Source organism: Halichoerus grypus, chromosome 2 (assembly GCF_964656455.1).
Source record: "Halichoerus grypus chromosome 2, mHalGry1.hap1.1, whole genome shotgun sequence".
Classification (NCBI taxonomy): Eukaryota; Metazoa; Chordata; class Mammalia; order Carnivora; family Phocidae; genus Halichoerus; species Halichoerus grypus.
This window is the reverse complement of record NC_135713.1, coordinates 131,591,627-131,611,974: the sequence shown is the minus strand read 5'-3', so window position 1 is coordinate 131,611,974 and position 20,348 is coordinate 131,591,627. Positions and strand designations below refer to the sequence as shown.

Below are 20,348 nucleotides of genomic sequence, written 5' to 3'. Positions count from 1 at the left end.
TAAAGTGTGCATTATTTCCTCACTTAGGAAAAACTACATCATAATCAATCTGAAGCACAAGGATCTCTAGTGGTGTGAAAAGCGGGTCTGGAAGCTACACATTTACTGAGTAAATGCTGATAAGATCACCACCAGCTGACAGCGAGATCATCTCTCTGAATTCCTCACACTTAGGTCCTTTATTCAGTCAGCCCGTAACTGTTGATAACCTGCTCTGTGTGTAGTGTAACGGGACCTGCTGAAGTCAGAGGCGATTATGATTCAATGGCTGTCCTCAAGGTGTCCATACCTTTGTTAAGAAAAATTAAATTACATTAAATTACACACTCAGATATGTTAATAAAGGGACAAAGTGCTCAGTGACACAGAAGATGCAAAAAAAAAAAATTCTACTTCTTAATTTTCTGAAATCAAATCTAATCTGACATCAAATCAAATCTAAGACTTTATTTGCCCCTGGTGGCAAGAAGGGCATTAGCGGCCATATAGGCTCCTTTCTTCTTTGCTTTATTTGGTCCCTGGACAATGGCAGATCACCTTAAGCCTTAGCGCATGGTGGCCATTCTCCATGTCACAGTTCATTCTGTGGCAGTCGGCTGATCAGGCAGGCAGTGCCCCTCAGAGCTGAGTCCTCTCTCCGTTAACCTCCTCCTCAGATCTTGGTCAAAGCTTCCAGGGAACAACCACCACTTAGTGGCCAGTTTTCGAGCACTCTCCACAATGTCTCACATTAAGGCATGACATCCAAATGACTTTCCTTTTTCTACCTCCCCCCAAACCTACAACAGGATGTGTGCCTCTCTCCTTTCTTCTTTATTGAGAATTAACCTCTCATTGGCACTTCCTGCTCATTCTTCTCACTGCGTAAAAGATCCAATAGTTCTCCCTTGGTTGCTTCCTGTAACAGTTGAGTGTAATAGTACAGAGAAGTGCTGAATGACTCATCAAGTCAGGCTCCGTACCCTCAAACTAGAAAATACCTGTTTACCTCTTCTGAGGCAAAAAGAAAACATAAAATTCAATTAAAAAAAGCAGTAGTACTCTCCTCTTTCCCCAAGGATGAAGCCCATTCCTTTATAGGCAGCAAAATAAACACCATGGTTGATTCGGTGCATCCTGCAATTTAAGTTCTCAATATCTCACCCTGTTACACCTCAACCACAAGCACACAAAAAGCATGTAGATGAATTTCTAGCTAAATTCTTCAACTACACCATGCTCTTTCATGATCTCATTTCCATATCTGTACATGACATTTTCTCTCCTGGAATGAAAATGCTGCATTTTCAAGGCTCAGTTCATATGTCAACATTTCTATTAATTAATTACTAACTTCTCTAAGCAAAGAGACTTACTCTCTTCACTTCTATAGCATTTTAATATTACTACTATAATATACTTGAGATTATATTATAATTACCTGTTTACTTGATGGTCTCTACCCATAGATCATTATGTCCTAGAGGATATGCACTATTTCTATTTTTTAAAGATTTTATTTATTTATTTGAGAGAGATTGAGCAGGAGAGAGAGAGCAGAAGTGGTGGGGGCGGGGGGAGGAGAGAAGCAGAGGGAGCGAGAGAAGCGGACTCCTTGCTGAACAAAGAGCCGGATGCAGGGCTTAATCCCAGGACCCCAGGATCATAACCTGAGCCAAAAGTAGATGTTTAACCAACTGAGCCACCCAGGTGCCCCCACTATTTCTATTTTATAAATATGTTTCCAGTAGGACACAGGTCTCAACTTTGGAACACCTCGGATGACAATAACAGGATGGCAAAGAGGATGTGAAGGCAAAAAATAGTTAAGATCAAGACTATACCTGGGTCCAATACCCCAAAATACTGACTAATCATTTGAGTAATCTATTTCAGTATTGTGGGAATACTGGAATCACTGGGCAGTGATGAAACTTGGCATCAAGCTAATGGCAGTATTCAGATCTAAAGGGTTCTCATTGAATCACATTGAATCTAGACACCAGCTGGTGGCTTATAGTTCAGGGATTGATGTGTGGTGAGGGCAGTTAGTGCTCCAGCCAGGTAAACCAGAGAAAGGAGTAGGAGAAGAGCCAAAAAAAGAGCTCAGCCCTAGGACCAAAAGAGATTTTCCTTTGCATCCCTTTATAACACTAATCATCAGTCATAGTGGTAATTGTAGTAACAGTTATTAGTATTATTGCTAATATCAGGACTAGTAAAGAAAAATATCTCCCAAAGTCCCCAACATACTTCCCTCATATCCTATTAGCCAGAAGTAGCTAAATGAAATAATGCACTGAAAGATGTTAATACTGGAAATGAAATGCTCTGTAACTCACAAAATGTAAAAATATTATATTTCTTAATTTTCCTAAAAACATCTAGTCTGAACTCTGAGAATCCATTTACCAGTGGAGGCATGTTGGCTCCTTCTCTCTTGCTTTCTTTGGTCCCAGGAAAATGGCAGCCTTAAAAATTAAGCCTAAGCCTTAATGCACGGTATTCATTCTTAGAGTCATCTGATCACTTCTAGATGCCCATGGTCAACTGGGCTTTCTGGATTGCCTCAAATCAATAATGATACATTCCCTGCCTCTGGGTACATCGTCATACAAAGTCGGCAAGAAAGAAGTGAAAATGGCTGATGGGTAGACCACAAATAGTATCTACCATAATCAGACAGAAAACATATCCCCAAAATCACTTCTTGGCAATTTGGCTAAGATCAAGTGAAAACAGATGCCCTAAAACACCAAGAAGAGATAAAGAGATGGTAAGAATGAAAGATAAGTTATAAACATATTGAGCATAGAAATAGAAATGTCAACATAAGTTAACAGACAAATTTTATAGGAAATGAATAAATTGAGGGAAAGACATTTTAGAAAAGGTAATGACTTAGAATTCTCAGAATTGAAGAAAAATGTAAGACCTTGAATTGAAAGAACACATAGCGGCAAACTGGATAAATTAGGACTAACTTACATTGACACATGCTCTGGTGACAATTAAGAACATCAAGTAAAAATAAAAGGTTCTTTAAAGTTCCCGGGAGGAAAATCCAATCACTCATAGAGGAGTTAGAATTAAACGGACATTGAAATTTTCAAAGACATCATAGTCAAGAAGGTAACAGAGTTACATTTTCAGAGTGTTGAAATAAAAGCACATGATGCTGGAATTCTATATCCTATTAAACATTTTCTTTAAATATAAGTGTGAAATAAAAATATTAGCAGGCAAAAAAGACTTCAAAAAGTTAATCACACAAAAACCTATCTGTGTTCTTCAGCAAATAAAGAATTAGATCCAGGAGGATGCTGCAAATACATGAGAAGTAAGGGTGAATAAATAACTTAAGGAATTATTTTATTATCTAAAAGAGCAATGACCATAAGAAAAAAAATCTAAAAAGTAAGAAAATGTCCCTAACAGTCAAGAATTAAAACTCTAGATGTTGTATAAATGGAGTGTTTCTTAAAGGGTTTAACTTATTGAAATAGAATTTATAGATATTTATAAGCTAAAAAAACAAATTAGAAAAAAATAAAAAATAAACTTCAGCATAAGTCATTTTTTTAAGATTTATTTACTTATTTGAGAGAGACAGAGAGAGGAGGGAGAGGGGTAGAGGAAAGAGAATCTCAAACAGACTCCCTGTTGAGCACAGAGCTCAACGCAGGGCTTGATCCCACAACCCTGAGATAATGACCTGAGCCAAAATCAAGAGTCAGATACTTAACCGACTGAGCCACCCAAGTGCCCCTAGCATAAGTCTTACTAAAAGATAATCACTTTTCAGACCAGCAGGAGAAAATTCACCATTTTCAGTGGATATTAGGAAAATAGGGGAAGTAAGGTGGGGGGGGGAGGATAAACAAACTTTTAATAAACTGAAAAAACAAAATATATGTCAGAAGTCCCAATATAATAGTAATTAAAAGAAATAGAAATGGCCTTTACCACTGACCAAAAATCTCTGGTGGATTTTTTAAAAGATTCACACGTATGAAAATGCAAAATACATGAAGTTTACAAATCAAGGGAGAGGAAAAAATGACTGCACACAATCATGGACCAAAATAAAGCCAGGATCAGACAAAATAATTTAAAACAAAAATGATCATGAGGAGGGGCACCTGGGTGACTCAGTTGGTTAAGTGTCTGACTCTTGGTTTTGGTTTGGATCATGATCTCAGGATCATGATATCGAGCCCCGGGTCAGGCTCTGCATTCAGTGGGGAGTCTGGTTGAGATTTCTCTCTCTCTCTCTCTCTCTCTCTCTCTCCCTGCCCCTCCCCCTGCTCACATGCTCTCTCTCTCTAAAATAAAATAAATAAAATATGAGGAAAAAATAGAGATATTATATGCTGGCTATGTATAATCATCATGAATCCATCTTCATATAACAGTGCAGTCGAAAATATTATATAACAGCTCCGATAGACCTAAAGGAGGAAATGGATACATCAACAATTATAATTGGAGATTATTAACTAATTACTGCCAATAAATCAAACAGACCATGAAAAAGCAAATATATTCCTTACTGATTAAAAAAAAGCTCTAATTAATAAGCCTTACATCAATAGAAACTATGCATTTGCTTCAAGCAAAATTTAAAAATTTAGAAAAATTAACCTTGTACAAAGCCACAAAATCTCAATAAATCCCTCCTAATCAGTATTATATAGACTTTATCTGTAAAGCAATAAAATTATATATCAGTTAGTAGTTAAAAAAATTAGTGTCTTGAAGAAAATATTTCTCAATAACCCTTTGATTCAAGAAGGGAGATTATATAAGTTTTGAAGTAGAAAAATAGTAGTAGTACCCTATTTCAAAATCTGATCATCCATATGAAATAGATTTAAAGCTATGTTGGGGTTTTCATTGACCATAAACTCAATATGGACCAACAGCTGAAAAAAAAAATTGAACAAACAATAAATGAGATCCAGCACCTTTTTTAGTGCAAGTACAGTATCCAAAACACAAAAAGTTAGAATTCATCCTGAATGTTGTATTCTGTATGAGATGATACAATATAAGGAGAATCATGAGGAAAAACAGGAAAAATGGGAGCGGAGGGCCCCAGGATGGAAGGCTCAACGCCTTATTCAGATGGTTGGGATTTCAGGACAGTCAAGTAGCACAAGCACATGAATCCTCAATGTATCAGGAGTTACCATCTGTACGGTGGTGGAGTGTGTAGATGGATAATTCATGTGATTCAAAAGGGCAAAAGTGAGACCAACACCTGGGAATTCCAGTAGGCAGAAATTGAAAGAAGGTAAAAAAAAGAAATTTCTAACAGTTAGAGTTAATTAAAAACAATTGCTCAGAACAGCAAGTTAGGACAAAAGAATATTCTAGCAGAGGTGGCCTCCTGATGCAGTAAAAGGAATTTCTACAAAGAACAGGTCATTGGAGAGCAATCCATCTATGTCCATCTATGTCCCAAGTTGTAGAACAGGACATCTATGCATCTTGGGACTCAAAAATGTCTGAAGTTCTTTATTTTCACAATAAAAATATCAACTCTTTGAAAAAGAATAAATTCTTTTAATGGTACATTTGTGTTGTCCATGCAAAAAGTGGTGATTGCTACTGAATTTTACCTTTTCATGTTCCTGGTCAAATTTCCATTAGTATGCAGCCCTAATGATGGAAAATAATTTTGCCTAGAATTCGGTTTATTTTTCAGCCCTGATTTACCCCTCTGAATTACAAAAAGAGTGCTAAGAACTTGCATGTGTTTAAAGTTCTATAGAGTTTACTGTGCCTTTTCCTTTGATGAATAATAACATTGGAAAATATTTCTTTCACAAGAGCTAGAGACTGTGAATTTTTGTTTCTATTATAAGCATGGACTACTTGTTACAAAATGTTAAGAAGAGTTTTTTGAGTTTGCAACGATGAAGACTGGTGTCTTCTGTTACGCTGCCAATAATATGAGTTTGAGCAGCAAGGGATGAGGTATCCCTCACTGAAAAATGGAAGAGAAACTTCCAGTGCAATTCCTGTAGGATGGCCAAACAGAGGACAATATTTTCATTCATCTGTTAACTAGTTCATTCATTCACATACTATATGAGTGACACTCTGTGTCGCAGTGAAGAGCATGGACAATGGAGCCAGCCTGTATGGATGCAACTCCTATCTTCACCAAATGAGAAGTATGAAAGTCTAAGCAAGTAGCCTGATTTTCTTGTCTTCAGTTCCTGCATTTGTAAAGGATGATAATGATGGCTACTTCCTAGGTTTTTGTGAGGATTAAATGATAATAGAGATGATAGATAGATAGATGGATAGATAGATTAGATAGATAAAGACGGATGGATGGATGGATGGATGGAGGGAGGGAGAGAGAGAGATAGAGAAGGATGGATGGATAGATAGAGGATAGATAGATGGAGGAAGGGAAGGAGAGAGAGAGAGAAGGATGGATGGATGGATGGATGGAAGATAGAAAGATAGATTAGATAGATAAAGACGGATGGATGGATGGATGGAGGGAGAGAGGGAGGGAGGGAGAAAGGGAGGGAAAGAGAGAGATAGAGAAGGATGGATGGATAGAGGATAGATGGAGGGAGGGAGGGAGGGAGAGAGAGAGATGGATGGATGGATTGATGGATGGAAGATAGAAAGATATAGATAGATGATAGATAGATAGATAATAAAGATGGATGGATGGATGGATAGATGGATGGATGGAGGGAGGGGTGGATGGATGGAAGATAGATAGGAGGATAGATAGATAGATAATAGAGATCAATAATTACAGATGACAACACACGTACAGATATATAGTACCTAGAACAAAGACTGGTCTTTGTGCCATCTAAGTGTTAGCTGTTACTACCATGTCCCAGAATCTGGGCTGGATGCTAGGGATACAATATTGAGAAAATGAAAGATACTTTAATAAAATACAATATGGTATGATAGGTCAAATTATGGAGTTCTACTTAATCCTAAAAATACAGGGAAGTTGTTGAAAGCTTTGAAATGGGCAAGCTAGGGTCAGTTTTGCTTGTTTTAAAGATTATTCTGGCCTCACTGAGACGAACGGATTGACCAAGGAAGAGGGGAAGGTTTCCAAAGAATGGACACAGAGAGACGAGTGCAATGTTATTACATGCCAAAAGCAAGTGCAAAGGAAGGCCAAAATTTTCTAATTTTCTTTTTCTGAAAATGTGGTGGGCTTGCGTTCGTGCGTGCACGTGCATGTCTGTTGGGGGAGGTGAGGCTGCGGTGTACACGTGGCTGTGCGGTCTGCCTAATCATTGGCGAGCGCTGCTCTGCCTTTGGAGTTGCAGTAAGTAACACTCCGACCTTTACAAAGTTCCTAAACCTCTCTAAGACTTAATTTCCTCTTTTTGTAAAACATGGATTCACAGCATTTTGGAAAGAACTGAATAAGAAACTGTGTGTGAAAGGAATTCTTAATCATAAGGCACAATATAAATGTTGCAGTTGTGATTATGTCCAGGATCTGGAAATCTCAAGGTCTCTTCTAGGATGTTTATTTTACCAAAGGAGAGGCATAAAGATGGAAATGGGATGTCACAAGGCAAGAAAAAGTGGTGATTAATATCTGTGGTTACAAATCAAGCTTTTCATGTAACAACGTCCTTCATCTAGAATGTTTCAAGGGGCCTCATCTCTGACCAACTGCTCCAATATCTAACTCCCTCCCTCAGGATTTTGATTTCCACAGGTTTTCCCCTCACTGGGACAATGATCAGAACATTTTTTTAGCCTCCCACTATCTTCTTACCCTCACATCCCTCTTGAACCCAACTCAAATTCCGTGTTCAATCAGTACCATCATTCCTGCTCACATACCACCATACACACAATGCCCCTCCTTCATCATACTCCCCTGGAAAAATCCCAACCCCAGTTAAATTCAACTATCCACATGGGCTGCTTCTGCCCCCTGAGAGGTGAATATATGAAGGAAAACAAAACCACACTGACCGGATTCATTTTATAATCATGACCACTAACTACGGTCCTACTATACTTCTCTCATTCTTCTAGACGACTGACTAATGCTCTCCATTGTGCTAAATCCAATAGCCACTTTGCATATTACTATATAAGCAGCCCTTTACATTTTTATATTTAGCAATCTGATCAGCCTGGGAAGTTTAGGCTTGGTCCTAATTTGGGATTTCTTCTCTTACGGTGAGCTTGTCCTACTGACCACCTGTGTGATGCAACAACCTCCTTCCAACATAAACATATACACACACAGGCACATGAATCCACGTAAGTGTGTACATACAGACTCATAAGGGAGGTCTGATCTCCCTTATCCTACTTGATTCCCCCCCCCCATAGCTATACCACCGTTTGTCATACTATATATTTACTCGTTTGTTGATATTCATCTCATACCATTCAAATATACATTTCACAAGGACAGGGACTTTGTTTTATTCATCATTAAATCCCCAAAGCCTCCAGCAGCGTTCAACATTTAGTAGGTACTCAACAAGTTTTATTTGAATGAATGAATAAATGAGGGAAATCAATATTTAAATTTAGGGAATTTCCCAGAAGATAAAAATAGTTGTTTAATTAGCAATGACAAATCAAACGTGTTAACAAGCTATGATATAAATATTCCATATATGTATTTATTCATTATTCAGTAGTATTTATGACTTGCTTGTTTCCAAAAATGATCTGAGGCAACTGATATGTATACAGTATTGCTATTTATTAACTGAGTACAGAATATTCTCTCTGTCTCTTATGAAGGAAAAAAAATGTGGTCTAATTGTTTTATAAAATATGAGTGAACCTTCATTAAAAGGGCACAGGGAACAGAGTAATAAGGCTTTCTTCAAACAGTGACTGATGAAAAATTTGTTGGTTTTTTTTTTTATATAATTAAAAAAAACACAAATGGGCAGTGCCAAAGTTAGGGGATCTTTGAGTTACTAGAAACCTAGAGGATTTTTTTTTTTTTTTTCATTTCAAGAGTGAAGATGTCAACTGAGCCTCTACTCTCTTTTTTTTCTTTTTAAAGATTTTATTTATTTATCTTAGAGAGAGAGAGAGGGACAACAAGAGCAGAAGGGGCAAAGGGGAGGGAGAGAGAGAAATCTCAAGCAGACTCCACACTCAGCGCAGAGCCCAACACAGGGCTTGATCCCAGGACCCTGAGATCATGACCTGAGCTGCAACCAAGAGTCAGACACTTAACTGCCTGTGCCACCCAGGCACCCTTTAAAAAGAAAAAAAAAAAAAAGATTTTATTTACTCTCTTCTTTGATATACCTATGCTTCTTTCTAGTTTTACTAACTCAAAAGACGATTCCTCATATGCCAAATATACTATTGAAATTTGCATCTTGTAAAAAAAAAAGTCATTCTCAAATATTTACTATTATCATTTTGGCATAAAAACAGGTTTGCCCCAATTCTAAAACGTCTAAATTGGTCAAGACATGTTAAGTCTCTCTACCTACTTTTGTATGTCTAATATAAGTTCTTGCCAAAAAAAAAAAAAAATAGAGATATCTTTTCAATTCTATTAAGAAAGTAATTTTCATGATGAGATTGGCTAGAGTTTGGAACGAGTTTTACATAGAAGTGGAGAAGGCTTTGAGGCCATTAAAACAAAACCATACAAAACAGTGGGGAATGTACTCTACTAGGAGGGAAAATGCTGTCCAGATCCCTGGAGGCTGCCGCCGAGAGCTGAATAGGCCTTTTCAATCTCCAGCCTTTATGATTCCAGGTAACTATTCTGAGAATAGATGAAAGGAGTGGGTTTTTATTCTATCCATGTTGAGCTCCTATTAGCCTCTTGAGGAAATAGGGGTTTTGCGGAAAGTGTGAGTTTTCTGAGTGTTACTGAAATGTCCTTGTTTAATTTCCTTATGAAAAGGCACTCTAATAATAGCTACATCTTCTAATATTAACAAAGCTGCAAAGTTACACAAGTCAGAATAATTTTCCTCTGCTTGGATGGCAAAATCCTTCAATGTCCTTGTCTCTCTTTTCCCAATGTGCCACCCCCTTTATAGTCGATGTTTGCTCTTTAATATTTGATTTCACATTTGATTCCAGGCATCCTGATACAGAGCTGCAGTGTGAAGTGGGAATATTCAAAAGGGAGAGAAGATATGGCTGCCACCCTACCATGAGCAAGTCCACTGAACTGTAAATCTACCCTACATTTAATTACTCAACTAGACGGTGCATGGATAAGGTCTCCCGAGTGTTGGCTATCAGAAGTGATTGAGTCAGCTTGCAGTAATAAGCTTTTCTACAGCTAAAGCCAAAGGTTAAAAGTAGACATAGAACTTCAAGGCAAGGATTGTTTTTAAAGAGCTGCAAAACTCAAAGAATAACAGAACCTTCTTTTGTATGGATTCCTAAGTTTCAAAACCTTAAATTGAAATGGGGGAGTTCTGTGGAAAGCACTGAGTCCCCTCAAGCAAATTTACAAGTATTTGGGTCAGTAACGGGGGTGGAAGCCCACCCTCCCCATGCCAACTTCTACCACATGCGCGGCATCATTAGCTCATGTTCGTATAATGAATAGCAAAGATAATTGCACTTGTGAGATGAATCAGCAATTCCCCATTAGAGCAGCAAAATAACACTGTTTTCTTTCTGAATCATTGTGGAAGGCAAATGGAAAAGTGACAAATAGACTTTGTTCTCCATCAGTGATGGAAGGAGAATTCGTGTTGGGCGCCAAATTTCCAAAGTAAGGCATACAGGGCTTGCCAGCAAAACTGTTCACACCCCCACAGAGACCACAAAGCCTGCAGCTGTAATTTCAGAAACACACGTGTGTATAAATCAAGTAATTGCACACCTAACTATCCACTTGAGCCTGTGTGCCTGGGTTTTTTGCAGGTGCCCGGGGCACTTGTGCTATTTGGCTTTGAAAACAAGGTTTAGTCTAATTGACAGGATATTATCAAATTCAAGCTGACTTGTATGGACAAATCTCAAAATATGAGGGTGGCATGAGGTATCCAGCAGCACCTCTGAACATTCTGTATGTGTGTTCTTTTTTTTTTTTTTTTTTTTTAAAGATTTTATTTATTTATTTGAGAGAGAGAGAATGTGAGACAGAGAGCATGAGAGGGAGGAGAGTCAGAGGGAGAAGCAGACTCCCCGCAGAGCAGGGAGCCCAATGTGGGACTCGATCCCGGGACTCCAGGATCATGACCTGAGCCGAAGGCAGTCGCTTAACCAACTGAGCCACCCAGGCGCCCTGTATGTGTGTTCTGCAAGGTCCTTGCAGCTGACTGAATTCTAAACAACAGAAAGAGACAAAATGAAAATGTCAGTTTCGTTCTAATTCACGAAACTATGTTTCCAGAACAGTCAATGAAGCAACATCATTTTGAAACATTCTTGCCATTTACAGAAAGAGAGAGGAAAAATTGAGCAAGTATTACTTTGCTTTATATAATGATGCTTTTAAAGGGGATGAGGGGATGCTTTGGGTCTATTGGCCAGAAGAGCAAGCCGATCTGTGTTTCCATGTTCCAGCTGGCAGAAGCCCCAGCAGACAACCAGGGAGCAGGCTGCCAGCTGCCCAGGAAAGCGAAACTCACTACAACATGGAATCTGCCTGCAGGCTGAGCTTGTGCTCTTATTTTTCCGGGAAAAATTCAGGTCTTTGGGCCTTCAGAACAGGTGTAGTTACTACTCGTCCTCTACAACGGCTTTACATGTTCCAGTAAAGTAAGATGAATGGAGGACCAGTTCCTCCAAAAATTCTGCTGCGATTCAACAAAAAGCATTTCTGCAATTTTTACCTTGAGACAAAGAAAACCATGACATCTATTTCACAGATGATATTTGAACCACCAACTTCTCATTTACCGCCCCCCCCACCGGAAGTTTACAGATTTAGCTTTGTTGAGTACACACATATACACATGAGTATGCAACACACACACACACACACACACACACACACACACACACACACACATCATACAGCCAGAAAATTCTGAATGGAACGATGCCAAAACTCACCTGCAAACAATAAGATGCTGCAAACAGTGTTTATGTGTTAGACTATTTCTAAAGCACCAAACATTCCTACTGCCACACAACAGGGAATTAATGGAGGTTCTCAAAGGAGCATGAGAAATTCCACCTCTGCATTCCTTTGCATCTGGTTCATATTTTACTATTTAAAATAAAGAAATGGAATCAGAGGTAACGTGGTGACTACAGGTAACATGGTGACTTAAAATAGAGTGTCCTGTAAGGATGATCTTTCTTGAGACAAAGTCAGTAGTCATCCAGAGCAAGAAAAGAGAACTCCATGCAAAAGTTTCCCCCCCAAATGTGCACCAAGTCCCACTGGTCCATTTGAGCAAAATTTCCAGTAAGTCTTGTTTTCATAAAGTAATCATTAAAGAAACCCATTATATTTGCAGGTAATGTTAGCCAAAAATAATATTTTGATATGACAACAAAATTTAACCCTTCGTCTTCTTTTTTTTTTTAATGACTTACAGATTTTTTTATTAACACTTTATCAAAGGCCTGGTTTTGAGACTTTTAGAACTGGCATGCTCCTTTTGCTTGTTATCAGGGAACCTGAAAATGTATGAGGTGTTTATGGCCTATTAAAGGACAATTAGGCCATAAAAATAATCTGCCTGTAAAAACAGTGAGGGAAGGTGAAATGTGCAATGTATAAACTACAATCTGATCACCGTATAAAGGCCGAGTAGGAAAAGCTATTGATTTCTTTCCCATCAAACAAATACAATAAATTTCAGATGTATTTATAGGCTAAAAATAAACTTCAATCTTATACAAAGGAAAGAGTGGAAGCAATATAAGAAAAAGAATGTCAATAACCTAGTCTACATTTGAAATGATGGCTGTGTGTATCATGGGAGGGGGGAAACGTGTGGGATGATGATTATCAAATTCCTTGTTTACTTAGACTCAGCTACTTTCATAAGGACATCTTCTGGACAGCATAAGGATTTATAAGTCAGATTTTTCAAATTCCAACAAAGTGTAGCACTTGTACACCACAAAGTATAATTTCTGAAATTGGATTGTAGTTTTTGAGCACCCCATGGGAGGGAGTTTGGAGACAACAGGGTGCTACACTGGGAATAAGGAGAGGACATGGGATGGGGGCCTCAGTCTTGGGCAGAGACTCACTACCAGTACCAACCACCTGTGTGATATTGGGAAAGACTCTCACCTGTTCTGCATCCAAGTCTCCACATCTTCAGAGTGGAGGATATTATTAAACTATCAAAATGTAAGTATTAAATAAAATAATACATCTAAAGGATTCTGCCTGACACAAAGGAAGTACTTGATACATTTCATCAGTTTTTATTATGCTATTGCTTGGGTCCTTAGACAACTGTGACCTTGGGCATGTCCCTTTAGCCTCTCTGGCCTATTTCTTTTTCCTTTTTTTTAAAGATTTTATTTATTTATTTGACAGAGAGAGACACAGCGAGAGAGGGAACACAAGCAGGGGGAGTGGAAGAGGGAGAAGCAGGCTTCCCGCAGAGCAGGGAGCGCAATGCAGGGCTCGATCCCAGGACCCTGGGATCATGACCTGAGCCGAAGGCAGACGCTTAACGACTGAGCCACCCAGGCGCCCCGGCCTGTTTCTTCTTAATGATGGGATTGCACTATGGTCCTTCCCAGTCCTAACCATTTCTGACTATATAAAATCCTATACCCTAAATTGGATCAGACCTTAAAGTTTTTCAGGGCCAAATGCCAGACCAATTTCCTACATCCACTGAGGGTTGACAACTTCTCTGTGTGGTGATAACAGATCCAGTCCTTGGGAAGGTTGGGCTATTCACTGTTCAGACATAAAACATCTCCAAAGTAATAATTCCCACCTTTGGGGTACAAACATTGGCATATTGTCAAGATATGAGGAGCATAACAAGTTTTTTTGGCACTAGCAGTTAAATGAATGTAATAATTGCAGTTAAATAATTGTTAATCATAATTATATCATAATATAACTATATTACTATATGATATTATAAACTAGTTCAGTAATGATTATATGTTATAGACTTAGAACTTGAAAATGACTTGCTTTAAAATATATACATTGGAGCTGAATCAAGTTTACTCCTATAATAATGTCACTTTATTTAATTTGTATTCCCACAACTTTCTCAAGAGAATCTTGGAAAAACCAAGAATACTTTGCTCATGCTAATGTATGTATTAAATGTTTTGTGTCAAGGAAACAGGTAGTTCCTAAGAGGAAACTTATGACATTATTTTAATAATTTTAAAGGGCAAATGAATCAATGAATAGACCTAATAAAATATTGATAGAGTCCATTCAATATGATTGAAAGTTAACTGAAAATGTTTGTCTGCCCAATTAGAGTCATAGAGACAAAATAGAGACATGTTCTTTTTTTTTTTTTTAATTTTTTTATTGTTATGTTAATCCCCATACATTACATCATTACTTTTAGATATAGTGTTCCATGATTCATTGTTTGTGCATAACACCCAGTGCTCCATGCAGAACGTGCCCTCCTCAATACCCATCACCAGGCTAACCCATCCTCCCACCGCCCTCCCCTCTAGAACCCTCAGTTTGTTTTTCAGAGTCCATCGTCTCTCATGGTTCTTCTCCCCCAAAATAGAGACATGTTCTAAATTCCTCCAATGTCTCTGCATTCCACACCCACTAAAACATTCTGTTAATATGTTTTATCAATTTTATACTTCAAGATACTTCTTTAAAAGCCATGGTTTGTTTGTAATAAGATTATAACCCTATTACTCTCAAGCTATTTTTCCTACAAATAATTCACAGGAGTTTCCTAAGTGTCCTTAAAGAACGTGTAAAATTATTACCTACCAGAAAATTGTGCCTAGGGAAATAGAAAAAAACTCATGAATGCCCTACACAGTGGGATAAATTCAGAGATAAGCATCCTAATCTCATTATTACTAATTTGCTTTACTCATATTATTCTTTTTATTGTCCAGGCCAGTTCTCCAAGAAAGTCCTGGGAATAACTATCAGCAGTACATTGGGACTTGTTAGAAACACAAATTCTTGTGAGGTCCAGAAATCTGAATTTAACAAGCCCTCTGAGTGCCTTGGATAAATGCGAGTTTGAAAACCACTGGTAAAGCCCACAAATTAAATCATAGTATTTTAAAATATTGAACAAAGTGGCTCCCTGGAATTTGAATACAAATTTGGAGTAAAATTCTTAAAAAATACATTGAACAAAGGAAACAAAAAAATAATTTTGCATCCTAATTATTTAATCTACATTGTAAGAAGTTTTTACTATTAATTGTTATATATTATATTAGCAAAAACTATGAAAAGCAATGTCATTCAGTGTTAAGATTAAAGAAAAACAGGCACTCGTGTATTTCTGAGGAATGTGTGAAAAGCTTAAAATAATTTTCGTAAAGTAGTCCAGAAATCCCTACTTAAATAAAGACACATAAATCCTTTGACCCATGCAGCTCATTTTGGGAAAATTACACTACAAAAAATAAAAGTGTCTGTATGTAAAGCTATCTGTGTAAAAGTATTTATGGCAACATGGTTTGTGGAGGCAAAACCATACTAGAGTAAAAATTGTAAGCAATCTGAAATCCCAGCAGTAAGGAAATGGTGAAATAAGTCATATAGTCATACTATAGGATATGATTCAACTTTCAGAAAAGATGGATAAGCCCTAGCAATACTGTTAAGTTAAAAAAAAAAAAAAGAAAGAAATGTACAGAATAATATGTCGAGTGTATACCCATATACATCACAAGGTACTACACCAGAAAACCTTGAAAGTTCTATAGATTAACACAGTAAAGGCTTGTATCTTTCTCACACAAAACCCATTCTGATCAGGAGGCCTCCTCCATCTCGAAGTTATGTCACCCAGAACCTGGAGCCTCTAAGATTGCCCCAGCAGGGCCTCAGCCCCAAAGTGACTTATCATTTCCACTCAGACTTCATTGGCCAGCCTTTGTCACATGAACCTTGCTGACAGCAAAGGAGAGACTGGCAAATGCAGAGGATAGTCACTGAGCACTGAGTGCCTCTTCTACCATATATATTTGTATAGCTTAGGATGAACACATCAAATTATTAAAATAGTTGCTCTTGAACAGCGATAATAGAGAGGAAGATAAAGATTATGAACATTTCTATGTATAATATTTAACCTGTAACAATAAGCATGTACCACTTTTATAAATGAAATAAAATTGTACTAAAATCAGGGATGTTTGTATACACAACCACCTTGACACCATACACACATGAATCTACAGATCAAACCTGCTAGGCCACCAGCGAAGAGGGAGAGTTTGAATGTAAGGGCAGGAAAAGGAAAAGTCAGCCCCTGTGTTTCAGGTTCCTGGGATGATAAGAAGAATGGGGCACAATATACAAACAGAAGAACTGATCTTTTTTTTTTTTTAAGATTTTATTTATTTGACAGAGAGAGACACAGAGAGAGAGGGCACACAAGCAGGGGAGTGGGAGAAGGAGAAGCAGGCTTCCCGCGGAGCAGGGAGCCTGATGCGGAGCTCGATCCCAGGACCCTGGGATCCTGACCTGAGCCGAAGGCAGACGCTTAACGACCGAGCCACCCAGGCGCCCCAAGAACTGATCTTAATAAAAGAAAAGAAAATTCTTCTATGGTAATAAGAGGAACCAAATATAGAAGGGCCACAGTCAGAGGTGGTTTGCATCATTGATGTCTCCACCATGAGAAGTATCTCTCTCATTGCTCCTATAGTCTCTGTAAAAGAGAAGCCAAGGTTTTCTGTTGAGTGTGAAGGAGTAAAATGGTTTGTAGATGGATCAGACAGAGTCTGAAGTAATGGTTGTAAAGGATGGAAAACAAGTTGGTCAGAGAAGCATATCAGTGATACCAGTGTAATCGACACAAATGTACCTCCCCAAATTTCATCAACAGCTTTCTTCTTTCAGAACTTTCCACTTGCCTCCAAGACCCCTACTCCACTCTCACTGTCACGGCTGCAGAGCCTCTGAGCTGGCTATCGTTCCATTGAAACCCAAGGTCAACTCCATGGTTGGTACACCTCACACACTATGTAGTCCATGCTCTTACCCCACATTTTCTAGATTTGGGTAAAATAATATACTGCAAGGGTAGGATTTGGCTTCCAGAACATCCACCAAGGAGCTAGGTGGATAAGCCAAAGTTCAAGGTAATGATCTCTTGTCACGTGAAACCTGACCAATGGGAAACAAAAGATGGGATGGGGTCAGGCAGGTGAGTCTCACTTCTCTCTTTCTGCCATTTACCACTAAATGTGCAGTTCCTAGTCAAAGCACGGATCAAGAAAACATGCCTGCTGAGTGCCCTGATGTGTCTCTTCAAAACTTATCATAAAGTGGGACCCAGTGTGATGGTACATCACATTTTATTGTCCTGTACGTATTTCCTTTGTTGGCTTTTCTTTTTGTTGACCCTTTATACCTCAGCTTGACTAGCACACACACACACAAACGACAACAACAACAACAACAACAAAAAACCCTGCACCTTTACCTTTACTTAGGCTCAGCTTTGAAAAAAAACTGGATTAAAACAATTGGTACAGGAACTGGCTCCAAAAAAGGGATGCTCAGGATGGGAACCTGGCATTGAATTGTTCATTTGTGTAAAACCAACGGAGACCCTATTGGTGGGAATTGGGGTGATACTTAAGCTTTCACCTGTGATTAATAGGAATGAAGAGTGTATAAAAAGCAAGGCATTGGGAAATCAGTGGCTGTGGCACTTAGTCAGTATGGGAAATACGCTAATATAAAAATGTGCATTACAGTAACAACCCTAAAGACCATGCAAGAAGAAGTGGTAGGCATAGAGCTATCCCGCCCACTCCCCTCCAAAATGGAGCACGTTTTAAAAGCCAAATTACCTGAGTGGTAGCTTTAAAGGAGACACTTACCTTTGTATCTGCGGCAGACCGTACTGAGAATCAATCCCAGGATCTGGTGAATGGGTGACAGCTCTGCAATGGATAAGAAACGTGCAGCTTTCAGATGTCTTATGTTAGAGTCAAGATACCGGGGAAGAAAGAGTGGGACACTGAGATCTGCAATGGGATATTTTGGCAAGAGAACCCAGTAATCTTGAAAGCCCAAATAATACTGAGCCATCTTTGCTAGGAAAAGCAACCCCTTCCCTAGAAACTGAAGAATGAACTCACCTGAAGAAGGTGTGTTGCATCATGAGGGAGGTTATCTCAGAGTATGGCCCCAGCATCTCTTTTTTTGCCAACTCTGGAGACTAGAGCTTTTTTCACTGACTCTCTTGGCTTAGTCATCCAGGACGTGAAGACTAAACACCACCTTGGAAAGGTCTCTGAGGCTGATTGGACTCTTCAGGAGACAAGCAAGGGCATCTCCAGTCTTAACACACAAAATAGAAGAGACCTGGATTTAAGAGAGGATCTAAGAAGGTCATGGAGGTACAAGTGGGAGACTGTAGTGTCCAAAACCTTGTTCCCCTCTGCATCAGTCAGGGGTTTGTAAGGAAATAACTGCGAGGTAATATTTGACATTATGCAATTATGGAGGCTGGTAAAACACTGTAAAACAGTTGTCTTCATGTCTGATGTTGGAACTGGAGGGCAGGCAGTAGAGAAGGAAGATGGATGCAAAATGGAGAGCACAGGAAGCAACTGAAACCCGTGAGGACAATCTAAACCCCAACCTGGATGGAGCAAGTGTCCTTAAGGAGAAGCCGGTGCCTTTCATCATGGAACTAAACACACTTGGCCCAGAAGTGAAAGTGAAAGAAAATGCATAGGACAGTGGAATACTTGCAGGCAGGGAGTTTAGCCAGCAGATAAGCAACAACATATGTGAGCCATAAAAGCTCCTGCCCCAACCTTCTGTGTGTAAAATATAAAATGGCTGGTGCTTTACTTCTGTCTTTTTCTATCTCACGTGAAAATGTCCTTTGTGGCCCATCTAAACGGAAATCGAAAGGAAGAGGAATTCTGGGAAACGTATTCAAACGAGTGAAGCTGACACATTACGATACACCATACCCTCCTTAAATTCCTTGGATTATTACCTTTTCAAGAAAGGACTACTTGCGTCCGGTACAGTGCCGTACTCACCACTGCTGCCTTTGGCAGGTTTCCCAGGGTAGATGCTGGATACTGGACCTATGTGGTTCCCCACCACATACACTGAGCCATCCATTCGAAGCCACCTTTCCACTTCCAGCCTTGAGTCAAATGCCACACCTTAGGGCTTCCTGAACATCCACTGAAGGGCAAGCAAATGCACCCCAAAAGGGCATGGGGAATGGGATATAAAAAGGAACTGGATGTTACATTTCCCCTCTTTTCTCCCTTCCACGGACTACTCTGAGATACAGATCTTTAGAACCCAACCATGGAAATTCCCTGCCTGCTGAGAGAACACGCCTGCTGGGTGACAAGACTGTGTCACTTCACAGCCTGTATGAAGCAGGCAGCGAACGTGATAACTCATTACATTACGTTGTTTTACATTTGTTCACACCTCACTTCCCAACTTTTATATCCTCACCATCATCCCCATTAAGAACAATATATTAATCCTTGCCTCAAGCTCTGTGCTCTACAGAATCTGGAAAAAAAAAAAAAAAAAAAAAAAACCCCAGGAAATTTGAAGACCCATATGAGGCTGTGGGTAATGAGTAAAAAACCATCTACTTTACTTTGGTGGTTCCTACGTTCTACCTTCTTGTTCAAGTGTAAACACAGAAAAAGAAGACTGGTTTATCCAGAGCTGGGTTTTGTCAAAAGCCTTCATGAAAAGACAAATATGCCACATCCCATACTTGTTATCAGTGAATGACATTTTAGACAGATTTTTTTTTCCTTCATCCTTTCCAAATGTTCTGCAGTAAAAACAAGTTTTGATGGAGGAAGAAGAGAAGGGTGTTCTGGCCTTCATCAGAATCTAGGGAACAACATGGACATAACGGACCCTTAGTAAAGAGAAGGAAACACCGTTCCAGGGGGTTCTCATGATGAAATGAAAGGTTTTTTTTTAAAACTTTCTGCTTCCTCATTGTTTTGCCCAGGGTAGATTTGCATGTTAGCACAAGCATATTATGGACTTTTATTGTTTTCTTAACAGTTAACCTACCTTCTGATTATAAGCAGAACACTTCTGGAAGATTCACTAGGATTTTCAGTTCCAAAAACGCCATTGTGATATATAACCTGCTATATGAGACAAAGAGGGCCTATATACAGACAATAGGAGAAAGAGCGAAAGCACTTTTCTCTACATTTTAATTAAACCAACATTTATGGAGCATTCCTTATAGGCACATATAACG

General features: G+C 38.8%; 1 long non-coding RNA gene across 1 annotated transcript in view; it reads right to left on the bottom strand.

Moving 5' to 3' along the window:
* Positions 1–20,348, bottom strand: part of LOC144381147 (uncharacterized) — a 398,096-nt gene that overhangs the window by 70,813 nt on the left and 306,935 nt on the right. Inside the window, exons 6-7 of the long non-coding RNA XR_013445854.1 lie at positions 18,214–18,415; positions 17,953–18,015 (exon numbers count right to left, since the gene is read on the bottom strand). This is a non-coding gene — a long non-coding RNA (uncharacterized LOC144381147). The remainder of the gene's footprint in view (positions 1–17,952; positions 18,016–18,213; positions 18,416–20,348) is intronic.